The 19,827-nt window shown below is 37.7% G+C and overlaps 1 long non-coding RNA gene across 4 annotated transcripts; it reads left to right on the top strand.

The window, feature by feature from the left end:
• The first annotated feature begins 39 nt into the window (after nucleotides 1-39).
• LOC129213093 (uncharacterized) lies at nucleotides 40-19,091 on the top strand. Of its 4 annotated transcripts, XR_008579353.1 has the most exons (6): nucleotides 40-414; nucleotides 6,752-6,893; nucleotides 7,180-7,216; nucleotides 8,901-9,084; nucleotides 10,867-10,888; nucleotides 16,242-19,091. It is a non-coding gene; the product is annotated as an uncharacterized LOC129213093 (long non-coding RNA). The 4 variants fall into 4 exon arrangements; XR_008579356.1 differs by having other exon boundaries at nucleotides 40-195; nucleotides 10,867-19,091; XR_008579354.1 differs by having other exon boundaries at nucleotides 40-195; nucleotides 8,901-19,091.
• Nucleotides 19,092-19,827: the final 736 nt, after the last annotated feature.

The following is a 19,827-nucleotide window of genomic DNA, read 5'->3' as shown; positions in this document are numbered from 1 at the left end:
GAGGGGGCGGGAAGGGGCGGGGCGGCTGCATCCGGGGACTCGCGCCCGTCGGCGTCCCTTCACAGAGGGGCGGCTGGGGGGCGCCGGGCGCTCGCTGCCCGTCTTGTCCCTCCGCTGCCTGTCCCAGCTGCCGCCTTCCAGGCGCCGAGGGGCGGCTCCGAAAGCGTTCTCGGGGGTCCCTCCCCAGGGCCTGAGGTAAACTGCCCCTCTCCCTCACAGTGCCCCTCGCCCTGTCCCCCTCGGCCGAGGCGGTGCCCCCCCACCCCGTTTTCAGGTACCTCCGCGCTGGACGCGCCTGGCTGGTGGCGGGACGGTCGCGCCAGACTGACCCCGTGGCTCGGGTCGGGGGTGGCAGGGCCCAGCCGTGGGGCCCCAGGCTAGGCGGGATTTCTGCAGCGCTGAGGCGAGGCCGGGGTGAGTAGAGCACGCCTGCCCGCCGCGGTGGCGCGGCCCGGGGCGGTTCCCGCGGAGCTTTCCTCCAGGTGCTGCGGTCGCACGAATTTGAAATTCGAAGCAAAACTCACGGTACGGCTTCAAACTTCGGCTGGGCAAACACGCATAAACAAGATGGGACTCCTGTATTTTCCCTTCAGACTTAGCAATAAATGTTTGAGGTGACTGAACTCGATCAAACATCAAACCAAACAGGAGGAGGGAAAAAAAAAGGCATTTCTTAGAAGAGGTTTTAAAAAAATGATGATGTATGCTTGACAACGTGCAATAGAAAAAAAATACACATTTATTCTGCAAGCAGAATATGAGCATTCATGCACAGAATAGTTTGTTGCATGTATTGTGCAACATTGTGCTCACAGAGTGAATATCTGACTAACAGACTTTTACTGAGCTAGTACTATTCCATAAGTACACTGCATCAGGCCCATAATTATGCAACTCTGCTTTTGTTTTGGTTTGGGTTCTTTTTTTTTTTAGCTCATAGATTAAGAGCTGAGCTGCCACTAGGTGCAACAGTCTAATACAGCTTTTCTATTATTTGCAGTTTGCTAGCGTCCCGGAGCTTGCTAGGAGACTGCAGTGTCCTTATGCTACGTGGTAACAAAGCGAAACATGGTTCCCTGCTCCAAAGAGTTTTTCATTTGTTCAGCAGTGATACCGCAGGCAAACGGAACACATATATGCATGAAAAAAAAATTTCCCTTTTTAATTTCTTATGGTTTTAAGATGCTAAACAACATTCTGATATCATTGTAGTCTAAAGCTTTGACATTTAAGGAATTACTTGTTCAAATTATTTAGATGAGTTGGAAGGGTTATTATTTGTTTTGTTTTTAAACAGGGTACATATCTCTTACATGCCTCTAGATTACAGTTAGCTAATCAGATTTTATTGAATTTCAGAAACAAACTAAAACCAGCAATGACCCGGAAACTTAGCAATGAACTGTGTAAAGACCTCGTTAAAACCTGTAATTTGCTCCATATTTACTTCCATCACCTTTCAAATAAAATAATGCAGATGTGAGTCTGCTGTTAAAACCAGAAATGCAAATAAGTACTCAATTTAATGTGTAGCATTTCATTAATCAAATTAGGATTATAAAACAATTAAGGTGCAACTGAATAAAACCAATTTATATCTGAAATTTCAGCTTTCTAAGAAAACAGAAAAAAGCTGTATGATAGCACAGAGATTAAGATCTTCAGTCCTGCTTTGCCATTACGTTATTTGGAGGAGGTCCTAAAACTTTTGAAGCTAAGGCAGAGAAATGATAAACATACAAATTCAATGGATGTCTATCGTGTCCATCATTTTTTCAAACTGACAGAAATTATACTCTGAATTCAGGACAAATTATTATATAAGATCAGTCAGCTATTGCTGTTAACAAAAACAACAGAAAAAGTAACAGAGATGTATGCAACAGGGAAGTAGGTGACAGTGATACAGTTAAAAAGAGCTGTGCAGTGGAACGACTACTGGAATGTCTTTAGTTCAGGGCCTTTTTGCATGGAAGAAATGTTTTTAACATGGTCAGAAATTTGTAGGGATTAATTAAAGACATTTAAAAACTGATTCTTATTCAGCAGTATTTATGTTTTAACACAAACCAGGGATTTAACCGAACATAGCTACATCTCTTATTTTTACATTTATTCTCGTAAGGACAAATGAAGGAGGCTTCATCAAGTCATCCCAATGAACATGCCTAGGATGTGTATATTATATTGTCCTTCAAAATGACTAAATATTTGGTGCTGCCCTCTCCTATAGTATCTTCTAATTTTTTAATGTTTTGGGAGTAAAAAAGTTAATCTAGAGAGTTCTAGGAAAAGTAATAATTAAAAACCAACAAAATAAATCCTCACCTACAAATTTAATAGTGCACACAAAACTGAAAGTAATTGAGGGAAAACAGATTTATAATGTAAATTCTAGCAAAGAATTTTGGGTGTGAATGATACTGAAGATGAGATGTCAGATAATTAGGCCAAAGAAATTATGCTTTTTTTTTTTTTCTCCTTTAAGTGCACTGAATAACAGGAATATTTGCTGTATTAGTCTTCTTGGACTAGTTTACATTCACACAGAATTCTGTATTTTCTGTTTTCCTGAAAACACAAGACATCCCTTTGCTACAGAGAGATTTTATTGGCAAAGTTCGGTCTCTCTCTTCACCTTTTTTTGACTTTAAGTTAGCCATCACATTTAAAAACCAGAAACATGAAAAGATTAGCTGTGATTTCAGGTGACAGTAACATATAAAACATACTTCTATCTTGTACATAAGAATTGAAATTACATAATTATTGCAGAAATGCAGATTACCTCTTTACAGAGTGTACAGAATATGGGAAAACAAGCACGTACAAGAACATTGTATAAGAGGTGTAAAATCTCTTTAATGTCACAATGCAGTCTAGATTATTCTAGTTATTTCAACTGTCGCATGTATTAAGGCATAGTCAATGTATTTCTTAGAAGAGTATAGGTGTGGTTCATGTTATGCAATACCTTGAGTATTCCATGAGAAGGAATACTACAGAATACGAAAAACCTGAAAAAAATCATCAAAGGTGTGTTAAAAGGTTCACCGTTAAACACAGTTGATAGTTTTTGAAGGTACTTGTGCTTTTTAAAACAACATGGTGATACTAGCCAGTGGAAAGGAAGATACATTTAAAGCAGCAAATAACTACTTGAAAACAGCTTCTCCCATAAAATCACTCTATGGAAATTGTCCAGCTCCACACAATAGCTCTTGTCTTTTGAGCACCACCTTTCCTGTCTTGGGCACGAACATGTACAACACTCCTTCGTAGTACAGAAAAGTTCAACTAGAGCACTCAGCGTTAGCCTCCAAGAATAACAATGAACTTTATATTCCCTTTCTTACAATAGAATTAGGCATAAGAAACAGAGAAGTACAATGATTTTAACTGCCGGGGTAATGCTGCTGTTTGAAAAGATGGACCTAACTCTCCCTCTGTTGCTTTCAAAATAGTGTCCTGCTGTTATAAACCACTAAACATGAAAAGCAGACAAATGATACAACATCAGTATTTTAATATCCAAATTATTGCACAAATAAAAATATTTATTGTGATTTATAACAAATATGTAAATTTTTATGTAGTTGTAAGCTGTATATTTTAGGGAAGAATTGTTTATTTAATGAAACAAGGCAGACTTTTTTAAATTATTCAGAAACTACAGATGATTTTCAGTTCTAGTATAGGCCTTATACAAAAAAATTGATTGTTCTGGAAATGTAAACACTGTGTTCGGATTTGTTAATAAAGACCATTCATTATTTAAACCACATGATAAAAATATTCCATAATTAATTTTAAATTAGCACAAGAATTATCAAATTCACCCATACAGTTTTGTGTGGTTTTACACATTTCAAAGTCATATCAAATACAAGCAGTAGTAGTAAAATTATTAGTGTACTTGTCTGAGATGTATCTGTAAAAATCTTACATATGGCACCTCAAAGTAATTTGAATTTTTTTCCAAAAGCTTTCCAGCAGTTCTTATGTCAAGCATATTAGAAGAGAGAGGGTTTATTATATGTCTTCTAGACCAACAAGTCCATATAGGAATTGATAAAGAAAAGCTGTTTTCCAGAAATATTAAGAATGTCTTTCTGTCACTCCTGCCTGTATATAGCTCCATACAAACATGGAATTTCACCGCTGTTAATGCAATAACCAGTACATGCAGTTGACTAATTGTCAATAATAACTTACCATGGAAAGACTTTGTCTTACAGTGCCTATATTCTGCAGGTCTTCTAGTCTAATTTTCTTTTTCTGATATATAAATATTTGGTAACTATATACAAGAATCACACTAGCTTTCTGGGGAGGGAATTCATACACACCACTCACTAAAACCACGTTCTGTGTAAACTCTAGCGAACAATTTAAAATACATTAGTGTTCATTTTCAAGTAGTGTTTTTTCGTTATCCTAATCTTCAGGCATTGTGATGTTCATTTGTAACATGCTTCTCAAGAAAGCACTTGAAGACTATCTACTAACACAAATAACTGAAGTACTTTGTTTAAAACATAGCCAAATTTATGCTATTTCAGAGACAAGCTTTTATTCATAGGTAACCTTGCCAACCACAATTAGCACCCACTCAGACAAAGTGTATCATACAGTTACACCTCTCTACAAACAGAAATGCCATATAAATGAATTATATTAAACATAATAATTTTTATTTTTTGTTATTAAAAACATAAGAATGTCTTGAAGCTGTTAAGAAATTTAAATGCTGCTTTAGAACATGTTGGAAATATACTGTCATTGAAGCACTGAAAATCATAGAATCACAGAATCCCAGGCTGGTTTGGGTGGGCAGGGACCTCCCAGCCCACCCAGTGCCACCCCTGCCATGGGCAGGGACACCCTCCACCAGCCCAGGTTGCCCAAAGCCCCATCCAACCTGGCCTTGAACACTGCCAGGGAGCCAGGGGCAGCCACAGCTTCTCTGGGCACCCTGGGCCAGGGCCTAAGCACCCTCACAGGGAAGGATTTCTGCCTCACATCCCATCTCCATCTCCCCTCCTGCAGCTTCAGGCCATTCCCCTTGGCCTGTCACTCCCTGCCCTTGGCACCAGCCCCTCTCCAGCTTTCCTGGAGCCCCTGCAGGGACTGGAAGGGGCTCTAAGGTCTCCCCGCAGCCTTCTCTTCTCCAGGCTGAACCACCCCAACTCTCTCAGCCTGAGGTCTCCAGAGCAGAGGTGCTCCAGCCCTCGCCTCATCTCCGTGGCCTCCTCTGGCCTCGCTCCAACAGCTCCATGTCCTCCTTGTCCTGGGGACCCCCGAGCTGGACGCAGTACTCCATATATATATATATATATTCATACACATAAAATCAATTTCTGCACATGAGATTAAAAAGTAAACATTTCAGAGAATTTCTGTAAATCTGCCTTTACCCAGGAGCATCAGTGAACCACTTTGGTTTTTTTCTGTTCAGGTTGCAATTAGTACATAGGGTATGAAGTTTTTTTGCTCAACATGAATGGTTATTGACTGATTAACCTTCAAGAGGATTAATTACACGTTACTAGAATTCAAATGCTGAGAAAAGCATATTGTAATACTTGTTCACTGCTCCAGGTATTTTTGTCAGAAAGTAGTTTCATTTTTTCCTGGTATATCTATGGACTATCTACATTTCACAAAAGAATAATTAACACTGAAGCTCAAGACAAGTTCAAATACAGGGTATGACTGTGAAAATTGCTTGTTGTTAGAAAATTTTGATCATGTCCAAGCTAGAGGGAAAAGGAGGATATGGAGGAAACTTTCTAGTAACAGGCACGGTTATCCTATTTTCACTTTCCAAAGAGATAAATCCCTATTTCTTTGAGTAAGTCCCTAAGTAGGGACTATCTTAGCTTTTGCAAATATCTATCATCTGTGCTCTTTCATCATTTTTGGCAGGCTGTATCCTCAACAATTTGGACTACCTGCAGAAAAAATAAATGCAATTATTAGCCTGGGCTCCCAAAGCCAAATGTCAGCTATGTATTTGATGAGGGATATTTCATTTCTTGGTAGAGTTCATTGATTAAATATCACAATTTTGCTGTGTAACTTGCAGGATTACAGAGTAGTGGTGCAGTTAGCTTACAATTGAGCAAACTATTTTGCAACTAGGATGAGAACTATGGCTTCTGTTAGTGTCATATAAATAGTAATGATTATATTCCAATGTATTCACTAAAGGCCTGAGATCAAAATAAAATTGACAAAACATGCTGTGCAATGTAAAAATTACTCCTTTCTCCAAAGGTCTTTTTGAGTTATTTCAAATAACTGAGGGGGAAGTGGATCAGATGACTTGTTGATACAGTGTTATTTGGAGTTGAATAAGCTTTTAACACTCCTGCTACAAAGGCTCTTAGAGGTGAACAACTCCTTAGGTTCGATAGGAAACAAAGGATGGGAATGTTTATGTGAAGTGACCGGTTGTGGCTACTCTTAAGAGGGAGGATGCTGGTCTAGATGGACTTGTAGTGTAAACCACAGTACCGCTTCTTATTTCTGTATGACAAATTAAAAGAGAAAAAGACAGCATTTATCAGCATAATAGATAAGAACGAACAAAAAAACCCAAACAAAAAACCAACCCAAAATCTCCCACTGGATAACTGGTCAAATTAGTACGTTAAGTAAGTATATAAATCATTATAATTTGAAACAGCCATGTTACAGAAACAGTAGGCTGACCTTATCTTTGCCAATTTTGTTTTGTATTCTCTAGAGAAATGTACAATGATTTTAGCCCAGTGATTATACAGAGGGGACTTGATGTCCGGAAGCAGTGATCCTGCAAACAGTTTCAGTCTCCATTGCTACCTGTAGCCATGCTGACCTGATGGAATGGAGCTCTCGCAAGGTCATCGGTGGGTTCTCATAAAAGAAAACAATATTACACTTAGAGTTACATCTGAGAAAATAATTGTAACTCATGAACATTGGCTGTTACTACATTAGGTTGTAGTACTAACAAACAGCAATTGTTTATATTAATTGTAAATTCAGTATTCCACTGAAGCTTGAATAGTCTGTCACAAGAAATAGATATTTATTAATAACATTTAAATTCTATTTTTTAATTTGTGTTTGATGGTTGAATGTTAATAATACTAAAGATTGAAAGCTTAGAACCTATGTTTTTACTTTCTCCAGATTAAAGAGCAAACAAACCAACCAGCAAACATTAAAGGTGAAACTTCATTAAATATTTTTATTTCTGAAAAATGGAAAATACTTATAATCTTCTGAATTTCAAAGTTAAGAGTAGAAATAAATACAACTAGAATACTGTTCTTGAATCTTTTCTTAACCTATGAAAAATACTGAGGTCTGCACTTGATCTGCCTTCAACAGTGATAGCAATGCATGGGTCGTTATATTAGTGTTTTGTTTAAGAAGCAGTCATTGTCATCAATTATAACCCGATTGCCTAAAGTCTTTCTATAGATACCTTTTTCGATAATACCTGAACAGAATTGTATCTATAGTGTTTGAAATATTACCATGCACAGTTATTTCTCATATTTTTTGAACTAAATTTTTGATTTGCTGTATAAATGTTACGTTATCTCCTAAAAAACAGAAACCAGGAGTCAAGTATGGCTCAGTAAAAATGGTTCATTACAATCTGCCAGCTGTAAATGCAGTCTGGATATATAGTTTATCCAAATCTTTCCATTCTTTTCTTTCCTCTAACCCTCCTAAGCGCTTTCCTTTTTTTTTTTTTGGGGGGGGGGGTGTTGGGTTTTTTTGGTGGTTTGGGGGGGGGTGTGTTTGTTTGTTATTTCTTCCTATGGGATACCTGTATCACCTGTATCAGCCCACCCTGATGGGTAGATGCAGCCCCACCTCTGAACGCATGTGCATTCCATCTCTGGTGCCTCCTCATACCTCTTTTCTCCTCATCTGTTGGTTTCTTTGAGCACCAGGAAGCATGCCAGAGACTGCAGTTCTTTCATGTCTCAGCCATAGTCCTGCAGTTTTGCAGAAATTGGAGGCTTGCAGGGATGAGATTGATTTGGCAATGGGAGTCTGCCTACCCCTAGGCTGCAGGTTTTGTTGCCTGCTTCCTGTCCTTTTACTCAGCAGCTGATGGGGGAAAAAGAGGTAAACAAAGATAGGTAAAACAGTCTCTGCTTCTCTTTCCTCCAGGTATACCAAAAAGAGGGAGAAAGGCACTGTTGACTCTTGCTACTGCAAAAAGTTTGGCTTGGGACATATTCTCATGTAGATGTAGGGTGTAAGTTCACAGCTATTCCCAGTCAGTAGGTGAATATAAATGCCCAGGTTGTTAAAGCTATTTTGCCCCATATATTAATTTATATGAAACAAAAATCTTCAATAGGCAATACTCCTTACCAAAACAGTGGTGGCCTAAACAGTGGCAGAACAATGCAGCTACTCAAAGTTTGCAGAGTATAGCTAGGTGATGGGGCCAGGTAGAATTGTTGCTTCTGTGAGTCCTGAGGCATCTGGAAGGACACAAAAAGACGTAGACTAATGTGTGTGGATTTGGGCCAGTGGCTGTATGCAAAGTAGTCGTTAGCTGTCTGGCTCTAAAGACTGCTACAGTTAGCCGATGAGACTTGGGAAGCTTTCGGAAAATCCCTTTGGGAAATGTTTTTCTAGAGAGCTGAAGATGTATTCTGTTGTTTGGCAGAGGACTCGGGTAGGGGGGGAGGGAAGGGAAGGGCCCCTAATGATGGTAGTTATAGTCTTATTTACTGCTATCCAGCAGAGAGACTAGCAAGAAAATAGTGTAATTTATCACCTTGGTGTCAGTTTAGCAGACCTTGCAGAAACCTTCTGCGTTTTCTGTAGAAATGTACAAAAAGACCTGCTGTAACTATTCAGTATGTCTTTTCTCTCCTTAGAAGGCGCCTTCTGCTCCAGGCCACATACTCCACAGGACTGTGATTGTTATTCTACTTTATGATCTGTTCATTTCGTGAATTCAAAGAAGATGGAGCTGATGGTCAATTCGCACTTTAAAATGATTACTCATTTTGTTTAACCAAGTTACCAGTGTAGTGTGTTTAAATTGCAGACACATGGGAGGTAAGTGTGGGTTATTAGTAGCCCACAATTTATTAAAGCTCCTGAACTCTTTGTCAATTGCTTCTCTTGGTCTTCAGGAACGAGGATTTCTGAAATTTCTGGTCGTGCATCAAAGCATTTAAGAAGAGGGTATTTACAGTGGGGATGTTTTGTATTTCATTTTGGAACATTGGCAGCCAGCCCTTTACTTCTAATTGAATGAGAGAGATAATTTGTCATACAGAGAGGTAGTTGATTTAATTTTAATTTTTGTCAGAATGCCCAGAGCATTGAATGGATGTCTGATCATTGGAACAACATCCTTAGTGCATATTGAAAGAATTAATACAATTAATTCACCACCACCACGGGAAAAATTCTGGGATTTTGTTTATGCAGATTGAAACTGATGATGAATATGCAAAACTAAATGTATGATACTCTTGCCTTTTCCATGATGCAAGTTCAATTTCTCATGTAAAGCTCAGGCCTGAGAGGCAAAAAGCACTTATTTTGGTATGTGGGAGATGGAGGCTCTCCTAATTCCTTATTGGAGACTAGAGAGTCCATGGGCTACTTGACCCAGGTAGTAACTGAGGCCTTTTCCCAAGGGATATCTCAATGTTCATCTTATTTTGTTCTAGAGCATTTTGAAATATGGTTATAATGAAAGCTTGGCAAAAGAACAGTTTAAAATGTAAAAATAGCAAAATGTGCGGAGGCTGCTGTTCATTTTGTAAGTCAAACCTTGTGACTAAAGTATGCTGCTTAGCAACAGATGGGGAAAATTTGAAGGTGATCAGATCATTTTGCACTCTCTGAAAGTTAATTATTCATCTTCATCCTACCTTTAAAGCACCATGCTTTTCATGTCCCTGCTCTACTTGTTCCTTGGGATTAGGACTATGTGACAGGCTCAGTCATGTAACCCAGTTTTATTGTCACCCATACTCATGCCGATGCAGCTGTGATTCAGCTGCAGAGCTCGAGCTCAGCCTTCTTCAGTTCTCTGTCCCACGATGCTGTACGTAATGTGTATTGATCCATATGGAATAGGACACAAAGGTGTCCTAGGAAGGAAAGAAGGAATGACATCACAGACTATGCAATTTCTGTAGATGTTTTTTTATTAAGCACACACTTCTGTCTCAGCTAGCACCATTCTCCACCAACCCTTGCTGTTACACCTCCTCCTCCTCTGCAACTTCTTCTCACACCTAGTTCACCAACAGTTTGACTTCATATGTCTTTTTTTATGCTTTCCAAGAGCACAGGGTTGCTTTTGCTTCTAAGTTTGATTTTTCTTAGGAAATTGATCAGATCCCAGATTGAAAAAAATATTTATAAATATTGCTAATGAAATATTCTCAGATTGTGGCATTTGGGAAGGTGTAACATTCCCATTGCCGCTGCCATCATTCAGCATGCACAGGGTAGAAGCATAAATACAGTACTATAAATTGGCAAGTAGTGTTTAATTTATTTATCTGCATATGCTTTCTGTGTGAACCAAGACTTATGTTGACCAAGACATTAAACAATTTGGTAGGCTTAAAATACAAGCATCTCATACCCAACTGAAAATTTCATTTGCATAAATAGTTAAGGAAGCAGTGATTTGTGTTCATGTTTAACTGGTATATGCCACCAGATGAAATCTTGCCTGACAGGTGGTAAAAAGTATTTGATGAGATGTCTGTACTCTTCAGTGGGGTGAATTTCAACTTTTAAAATATAATTTTCACACAATGTAGCATGGGAGTTTATTTAATTAAAGTTACATTTTTCTTTGTTTCTTCTTAGCCCTAAAGCAAGGCACCTTCAGGTAAGGATACTGTTTTTTTCTACATGCAGAGCCAAGAAAACTTCAGGGTGAATTATTCAAGATATTGATTAGGGATAAACCAGCAGATTATAAGAAGGTTTTTTGTAAACACTGTCATGATATATTGATTATTCTTATCACTTAATAAAAGCATGTTTAAAGACTTGAGTTTTTAAAGCCTAGAAGTTACTACCTCCCTCATTGTATGCCTCAGTGGCATACAAGTCCATTTAAACAGAAAGGATAATCCTTGTTACAAAGAAAGTAGAACAGCATTTACCAATAGGTAAATAGGCACTAATAAAAGTAATGAATGTTTAACATTTCTGAAAGAATGCACTGTAAAAACCATCATCGTGCTATATGATTTGTAAGAAAGATATACTTTATGTTACATGCCATAATTATTTAAAACAATGCTTACAGGGGTCCTCATGGTTGGTTTGCATTTTTTTGTTGGTTTTTTTTTTTTTTTCCAACTAGCATAATAATCTCATGTAGCAGAGGCAGGTGATTGTATGCTTTACAGAGTTACAAAAAAGTGCAGTTAGGAAGAAGTGCAATCTGTACACATATCTGCTACATGATTCTATTTTAAGGGATTCAGGATGAAAAGTAGTGTTATTAAAGTGCTGATTGTGACTTTATAATCAATGTACATATGAATAACCATGCTGCAGGGAACCAGAGATCTGACTTGCCTCATGCTATTTCTCTGACACTGGACAAAAAAGTGCTTTACCCAGGTTGTACCTTAGGGGCTTTCTGAACCATATGTGGTGTGGAGACATTGGCAAGTAGTGTGCAGTGTTACGAGCTATTCATGATCAAATATTGCTTCCAGTGAGGAAAAGAAGCCCATGTTCTTCTCCTGGAGACTGTGCAGGCCCGTATTAAGAATTTTAGACCTCTTTGGCATAGTGCTAATTGGGAACTAAGGTGGATGTGTAATTATACAAATTGGGATAGTCTTGATGAGCAGGTAGTCTGATAAATGAGTACATTGCTGAGTGATATTACTTGTTACATATAATGGGTACAGTGAGACCAAGCTATGTATGCTATATTTGGAAACTAGATATTTGAATGCTATTTTAATATGAATGAATTAATTTTTGGTATCTCTGGGAAATCCTTGAGTATTAGCAACGATTTTGTGCTCTCCCCAAGTTAACAGATAGCTTGGAAGGCAGAGCAGATGTTGATAAGCACAGTTACAGAACTAAGTTTAACCTTTACAAGCAATGAAAAAGGCCTGGGAAATACTAGTTGTTCTTAGGTCAATTAGTCTTATAATGCACTCTCATAAAATGAAATAGAGCTTGAATCTAAGCTGCTGATTTGTAAACAATTAAATATCTAATGTAGTGTTTATTTTATTTGCTAATCATCTTGTTTACTGACATTTGAATTTATTTTCTTGCCTCCCCCCCTTCTCCCCCCCCCCATTTAGAATAAAATAGTCTGGTGTATGGATTATTTGCCTGCATTTAAGAAAGACTATTGACTCCTAAAGAGGTACATTATAAGAACTGCTAAATAATTAAATAATAGATAGCTAGTGCAGCAAGCGTAGGTTTTTACAAATTCTCAAATGCAAAGAGGTAAAGCAAAAGTATTAATGTAAGAGAGGGGATACGACACAGTCTCCTCTGCTGAAAAGACTTTCCTCTCTTCCTTTTTCCTGGGTTGCATAACCATTTCTTGCCCACAGTTTCCCCTCATCCTTGGCTAAAGTTGATTAAAGAGTTCTCATTTCTATTTGAATCTATTTTATACAGTACTTATAAAATGCCTCGATCTTCCAGCTGGCATCTACACACATTTGAAAAAAACCCCATCATATAGCTGCTAATTTGAGCTTCCAAATTGAAGGCTTGGATGTTCAGTTAAGATGCAATTAGTTGAAAATGAGGCATTATGTACCAAAATCCCCATGTCAGCTTTGAAAGTTAAGCTTATGATGAAATAAGACATTTCAAAATTGAAGTTATGGCTGCATTCTCTCGTCTCTAGGCCAAACGTGTTCATAATCCTTTCTACTTATTTCTTAACACACAATAGCAAATTAAGTCCACATGAGCCTTTTAGATAAATAAAGCCAGATCATAACTGATTTGGCCCTGATCATGTTTTGGAATGTGTTGATTTAAGCAGTGTAACTCTAACAGTAAGGGGCAAGCTAATTACAGTTGCTTAGAAATCCAGATTTTCTAGGTCTGAGCTGGATCCTGCCTGACAGCCTGAATTTCTCTGTAGTATTTGAAACTCACTCTTTGAACAAGGACTTCACCTGAAAAAGTCTAGCAGCGAAACAGTAATTTCTTGGTTCTTGACTCCATATTACCACTTAATCCCCAGTTTTCCTCTCTACAGGGTAGTTAGAGACAGCCCAGGAGGTACGATGAAATTGGCTTCTAGAAAGGTTTTATTGGTGAGTTAGTGCCACAGGATATGGGTGTCACGTTGGGTCCCAAAGCTGTACTGGAGGGGGCAGAACATTGCTGCATGTGGCTGAGACTGGCTTAGGGTGAATCAGTGCATCAGTCCTAGGAATCAAGAGAAACTTCAGTGTATGCTGTTTAGAGTATCACTAGACACTTACTGAAATTAAGGATTTTACCTTAAACTGGTAATAAATAACAGCATCTCAGAAGTGAAAAAGCATATGGAGGGATACGAAAGATAAGACTTTTAAGGTATAAACTGATCAGTGGCTAGTTGCAGTGTCACGCTTCAGCATAGACTTGCTTTGTCAGCTTGGGCATATCCCTTTGCCTTTAGTTTTTCTAGCTCCCTATTGTGAGATAAAATAAATACATCACCAAGTGCATGATGGAATTAAGCTCTTAATTTATAATCTGTCAAACAGGCACAGCACTGTCGTCATGGAGTCTGTTTGGTATTTTACTAGAGGTTGTATTCTTTCAACCATAGCCGGTCAAGTTACACGAGTTGTTACACTTACGGCCATATTAATTAAAAAAGACAGTTATTGTACTAATATAAGAAATCACCAGCAAGCCTGTGAGCAAGCCTACCCATTACCATGCAGTAGTTTTACTTAGCTCTGAACTTTGTATGCTACTTTTTACCTCATCTGTTTGCTGCTGCACAGACCAGGACATAGAGGAGCCATGTATACTTCTGATACATTAGAAGAAACAAAGCAAAATATAATAGGAGCAAAACCAGAAGGGATTTTTTTACTATTATTATCAAGCCTTTATAATCTATTACAGCTAAAGAATTAAAAAAAAGTTGAAAAAGGAATTACTATACCTGTTTAAGTCTCTTTAAAATCTTTATCTTTTTTCCAAGATAAAATTTGTCGTTAAGTTCCTAGTTTAAACTGTTGTTACTTAAGTAAATAAGATCTGTACAATACCTTGGAAAAAAAAAAATCTGACGGTGGTCTTCCGTAATTGACTGAGTGTACTTGAAAGTTGTTTTGTTTTTCTTTTATTTGAATGAAAGGAACCTAATCTCCAACCTGGTTATACTTAGAATCCTTGATTCAGTCAGTTTTAGGATTTGAATTTCTAACAATTTTTACACTCAGTAAATAATAAACACTCCAAAAACCTTACTTATGTGCAGAATGCTTCATTCTTGAAATAGTGTACTGTTCCTAAAATTGCATTTAGATAAAAAGCTGTCCACCTTCAGACAATGGAACCATTTCATTAAAAAAAAAACCCCAACAAAAAAACCCCCAAGAAAACAAAACAAAAAACCCCCCAAACAACAAAGGAGAAGAGATAGCTCTCGCTTGCAGAAACAATCCTAGCTGACTGTTCTGGGACTGATCTTCAGAATTACCTCATTATTTATTCTTGGTGCAGTCCACCAATTAAACAAACAGTTTTATATATAGAAACAGGGATGGGCTTAGCTTACTTTTTCAGGGTCATTTTCAGAGACATGGACACTGAAGATGTGCAGGCTCATATTACCCAACACAGGAGATACTCTGTGTCCGTGTGTGCAAATGCATGTGTGTAATGTTCTGTGCTCTCAGCAAAGTCGATAATGAATGAAGGCCGGTCAGAGATTCCTGGTGGATATCAGTTGAAATTCCTCTATTTGGGTAATAATGCATGTGTTAGTCAAGCCACTAGAAATACATCAGGGATCCCTAAGCAGCTGATGGGGCTAAGAAAGGAAAAAACAAAACAAAACAAAAACCCCAAACAAACCACCACTGCATTTAGATATCAGTAACACTTTGTGGGAAAAAATCTCGATGACTTAGTATGTGATAAGTCAAACCCTCTGTCAATTAAATATTAAAGTGAAAAAGAAAAATCTTGATTATGACTTCTGTCAGCTAGTGATACGCAATACAATGCTAATATTTAAGAAAACCCTAATTTACTGTAATAGTTATATGAACTGTAACACAGCAGATTTATCGCTGCAATTCAAGGCTTGGCTGAGACATCTTCAGTCTCTGTATAGATAGTACCTAATGCACCAAGATTTGCATGGGACATGTCTCAAAAGTTTCTAGGTATTTTTTCATATTTGGTATGGGCAGGGCTCTTGAAGGATCTCCAGATTTTTGCTGATGTGGTATAGCTGCAGGTGATCCAACCATTTACACACTGGTTATCTCTGTATTAAGAACGTCTCTCGTCTCCAACTAGTGGTCATAACATCATGCTTGTGGTACGTAAGCATTAGAAATATAGTATGACATTCTGTAAGTTATAGAAAAAGTGGAGTGATACACTTCAGAATGGATCTGTAACAAATGAAACAAGGGGATTACATAGGCTTTGGCAGTTAGAATCGTGTAACAGTTTCACACAAATAAATGTTGATTTTTAAAGACCATAGTTCTTTCCAACACTTAACATTCACAGATTTTAAAGGTGAAGCAGGAACAAAGCTTATCTTGACAACGGGAAGAGCTAGATAGGGGGATTTCATTAAAGAGAATTTAGATGAAAGTAGGACACATGGCATTAATATTTTTGCTGTTGCAGATCTCCCAAGTCCTGATATAAAAGACTATGCATGGAATATGAGGGTTTTTTGCAGGCTCTGAAAACTTGACAGTGGTATTACTGCAATGTGTTAAAAGGGCCATGAGATATAAATGCCACAAGGAAGTTTGTAACTTCTGCCATCTATGCATAAGATTCCAAGAATTTTGTTGTATGTAAAAAATGCTTTGAAAGTTTTTCGAGGCTGAGAATAATTTATAAAAGCAACTGACTATAATTTTATTGGATCTGTACTTTGTCTGGTTTTAATCTGTTAAAAAAAAATAAATCCAAGACAAAAATTAGAATTACGTGTCGCAAGAATTGCTAACCTGCTGCTCTGCGTTTTCTCTACGTGTCAGTTTTCCAAGTGTGACGTGCCTCAAGTCTGAGACCAAAATGAAATTGAAGTACAATACATTTTTGTATAAGCCCCTGGATATTAAGTACTGGACAAGACTCCGCTGCAGCCAGTCTTGCAAAGAACTCTGTGTTAGTTCTGTTCAAAAGACATCACGAACTGCAGCAATATTTAAGCAGCATTCCTGAAGGCAAACGAATGGAGAAGAATATAGACAGACATCGTTAGGATTACAGAAGCAAAAGAGAAATAAATTAGAAAATTCCAGAGGAAAAGCAGAAGAAAGATTAAAGTCAAATGGAGAATCTGAGAATAACATAAACACAGCATCATGAGAAAAAAGTGACAAACTGTAAGATGTTAGTGTCGAATGGCGCTGTGGGTATGTGACACACACACCTCCACTGCAGCTGCACGTTCCTGGTGCTCCGGAGCCCTGTGACGTTCCATTCACCCATGATGATGTTCCGAACATGTCCTACTGCGTACGCTAACGGGAACTGAGTAGCTCTGCACAAATAACTCGAATTAGAACTATGCTGCCTATTGTTAGAGGGTCTGAAATGCAGCAATGCCAAGTTTAGGCATTATGTGCCAATTTCGCTAGGGAAACTCCTGGGCTTTGAATCACGTGGGACATCGTGCTGTATGCATTTGAAATTGGAATGTTGGTACGTTTCTGTGAACAATACTAAGGAGTCACTAAAGGGAGATTAAACTGGAAGGATTTCACTGAATCGCCCGATGGAAATTTCTTTCTCTTCTTGCTAATCCAATTTTGCCATATTCCAGCATCTACTTGCAAGCTTTCTGTGTTAGCGTTGATGGAATTTGAATTCAGTTGAACTATAGTTATGAAGGAGAAGCTGGAGCAGTGGGGAATGGTGGCTTAAAAATAAAACTTACATAAATTTATAGTACGCGTATGATAGATTTAGTAGTGATTTTGAAAATTCTGCCCTCAAAAATTACAAATTTACTCTCTGGCATTCTTGATAATCCTGCAAGGCCCCTGCCCCAAATCTTTTAATCAGTAGTCCCAGCTGTGATTGCTAGCTAATTGCTTCTGAAACTGTGTTTAGTGTTCTTTGGACCTACTTCATGGTAAACCTGACCATCTCATCAACAGAGAGAGAGACTTATGTGTGGGTTTGAGTCTCCATAAAAGGAATATTTACTATGATCTGCCGAACAAACTTATGTGAGAAAGGTAACCACTGAAAAAGGCAAATCGATTGCAAAACTTTGTTTAGCCACCTGACCACTGTCTTTTCATACACAAAAAGAAAAAAATAAAAATGAGAATGGTGTAAGTGCCATTCTGAGAGCTGAGGAAGAAGCTGTGAGCTCAATAACAAGATTGCATTGCTGAATAATAACTCCAGTTTGTTTAATAACTTGCCTACTCTCTTTGATAGTCGATGATAAAGTTGAAGGAAAAAAGAAGTAATGCTGAGTGACAAAGGACCCTAGAAATGAAATCTGTTTTTATTTACAGAGGGAAGCTCTTACAAACAGAACTATGGTAAAAGGCAAGCTAAGAAAACAGTATCTATTTAACCCCAGTTTAATATTCCTAGGAAGGCTGCTTTATAGGAGTTGTGGATTAACAGAATTTTTCCATGCTCTAAAAAAAAATCTCACTAAAATTAGTACCTATGCAGGCCCATTTTGATATATTGCATCAACATCTTCTATTCAGACAACAAATCACCATAGCAGTAAGGGTAACCAGGGCTACTACACTAAGTTCAGTAAGACTAAAGAATTAATCTCGTAGCTAAGTATCGGCTAGCCAAGCTACTGAACATTTCTTCTGTTTTCAAGACTGTGTAGCTGAGACTATTTCTTCCTTTTAATTTACTGCAGAGAAGCTTGCAAAATACAGAACAAAACTCAAGTAAAAAACCAGCCAGCCTATTTGTATTGAAAACTCTGGCAGATGAACTCTTAACATTTCGTACGCAAAATAAAAAATAGCACTGAAGCTTTAAAACATTTGAATATTTCCTTGTACAACCTTATCAAAACATTTAGTCAGCCTTGTACATTCTCTCTCTCTCTCTGGACTTTGACAACGGAGTAAATTTTTTTCCCCAGAACCCACTGGCTGATTTCAAGAATAAAATACCAGGGATGATAATAGTGCTAAAGAGTTTCTTTTCTACAGAAGCCTCTCAGGTCCCTCTTATTTAGTATCAGCTTTTCTGAGCCTCCCTTACATATATCTATATATCTCTATATATATGTTAGTTGCATCAAGTAAGTGGGGAAAAAAGCTAAGTGTTTTTATTCAGTCATGATGATACTGGTTCCCTTAAAGAGTCTTAAGAAAAGCTGAAGCTAAGAAATGAACAATTTCAAAGGTCAGTGTTTCATCAATTGAAGCCAGAGGGGATAGGAGCTGTGAATTCTCTCTCACCTACATTCTGGGTCAAATTTCACTATGACAGTGAGGGTATTTTCAACGTGAGAAGGTAGCTCACAGTTAAGTAGGTATAAAGGACTTCATATGAAAAACATAAAAGGGTTTATGCTTAGTTTGAGTTGATTCTGGAAATATGAAAAATTCTTGCTATTATGTCAAGAAAGAGTCAACACCTGAAATAAATTAGTATTACAAAATCCTGGAGCAATAGTTTCTGAACTTTTTGGTTTATGACCCTACTTGCATTTCTTAAAACCACTTATTGTACAAAATAGATCAATTGAATATTAATTTAATTTAGACTATCTTTGAGTAAGAGCTAAGGAGAACTTTATCCTAAAGTAGCCCTTATAAAAGGATTGTAAACCCCGCTAGCACCCAGCTTATGGAGCCTGAAATAAAAATTGTCAATTTGTAAGCCCACACATGACAAGTTTCTTTAACCACCGTCAGTTACATTTCTTGCTGTTTGGCATATAAATAATGTATTCATTTAATAACTGGTTTTTGGCAGATGTTTGCTTTTGGATTCCATTCTACAGTCATAGAACTGGAATTCTGGATGACTAAGGAAAGCATTAGAGACAAAAGTGTTTATTTTTAAAAATTTATTTGTGATTGTACTATCACTCTGCAAATGAGAAAGCCTCACAATCACAAAAATCCTCACATTTAAACTTTTGTACTTTCTAAAAAAAAGTCACTGTTCTTTTACAGGATAGCTGCATATTTTATAAGTGGTGTGGATTTCCGGTCAAGTGGCTTACCTTTAAGTTTTGTAAGCATAAATTTGGAAGTGAGCAATACAGCTGGTACCAGAAGAGCCCTACTGTGCATGTTCATGCACAGAAAGTAATTTTGAAGGTAAAGGTTTTTTTGCTTAGGGAACTGCTCACAGACAACACAGCAAGCAAAACCTCTCCTTTGCAATTGTAGCTATAAACTGCAAGTGTCACTGCAAGTAGGAATGGTATCCAGAGAACTTAAACATAGGAACCACATCATACTCTATCCTGTGCAAAATGTATTTGCTAATATAAGCTGCACTTGTTTCTAAGAAATTTTGGATTTATTGTTAATTCTGGAAGAAACCCTGTGCAATCAAAGCCTAGGACAAACTGCATAAGCAAGCAACTTGCTGACTTACTTCCCAAAAGCA

The sequence above is a fragment of the Grus americana genome, chromosome 15 (genome assembly GCF_028858705.1).
Source record: "Grus americana isolate bGruAme1 chromosome 15, bGruAme1.mat, whole genome shotgun sequence".
NCBI lineage: Eukaryota > Metazoa > Chordata > Aves > Gruiformes > Gruidae > Grus > Grus americana.
Note: the sequence above shows the minus strand (reverse complement) of the source record. Positions and strands in the feature narration are given on the sequence as shown.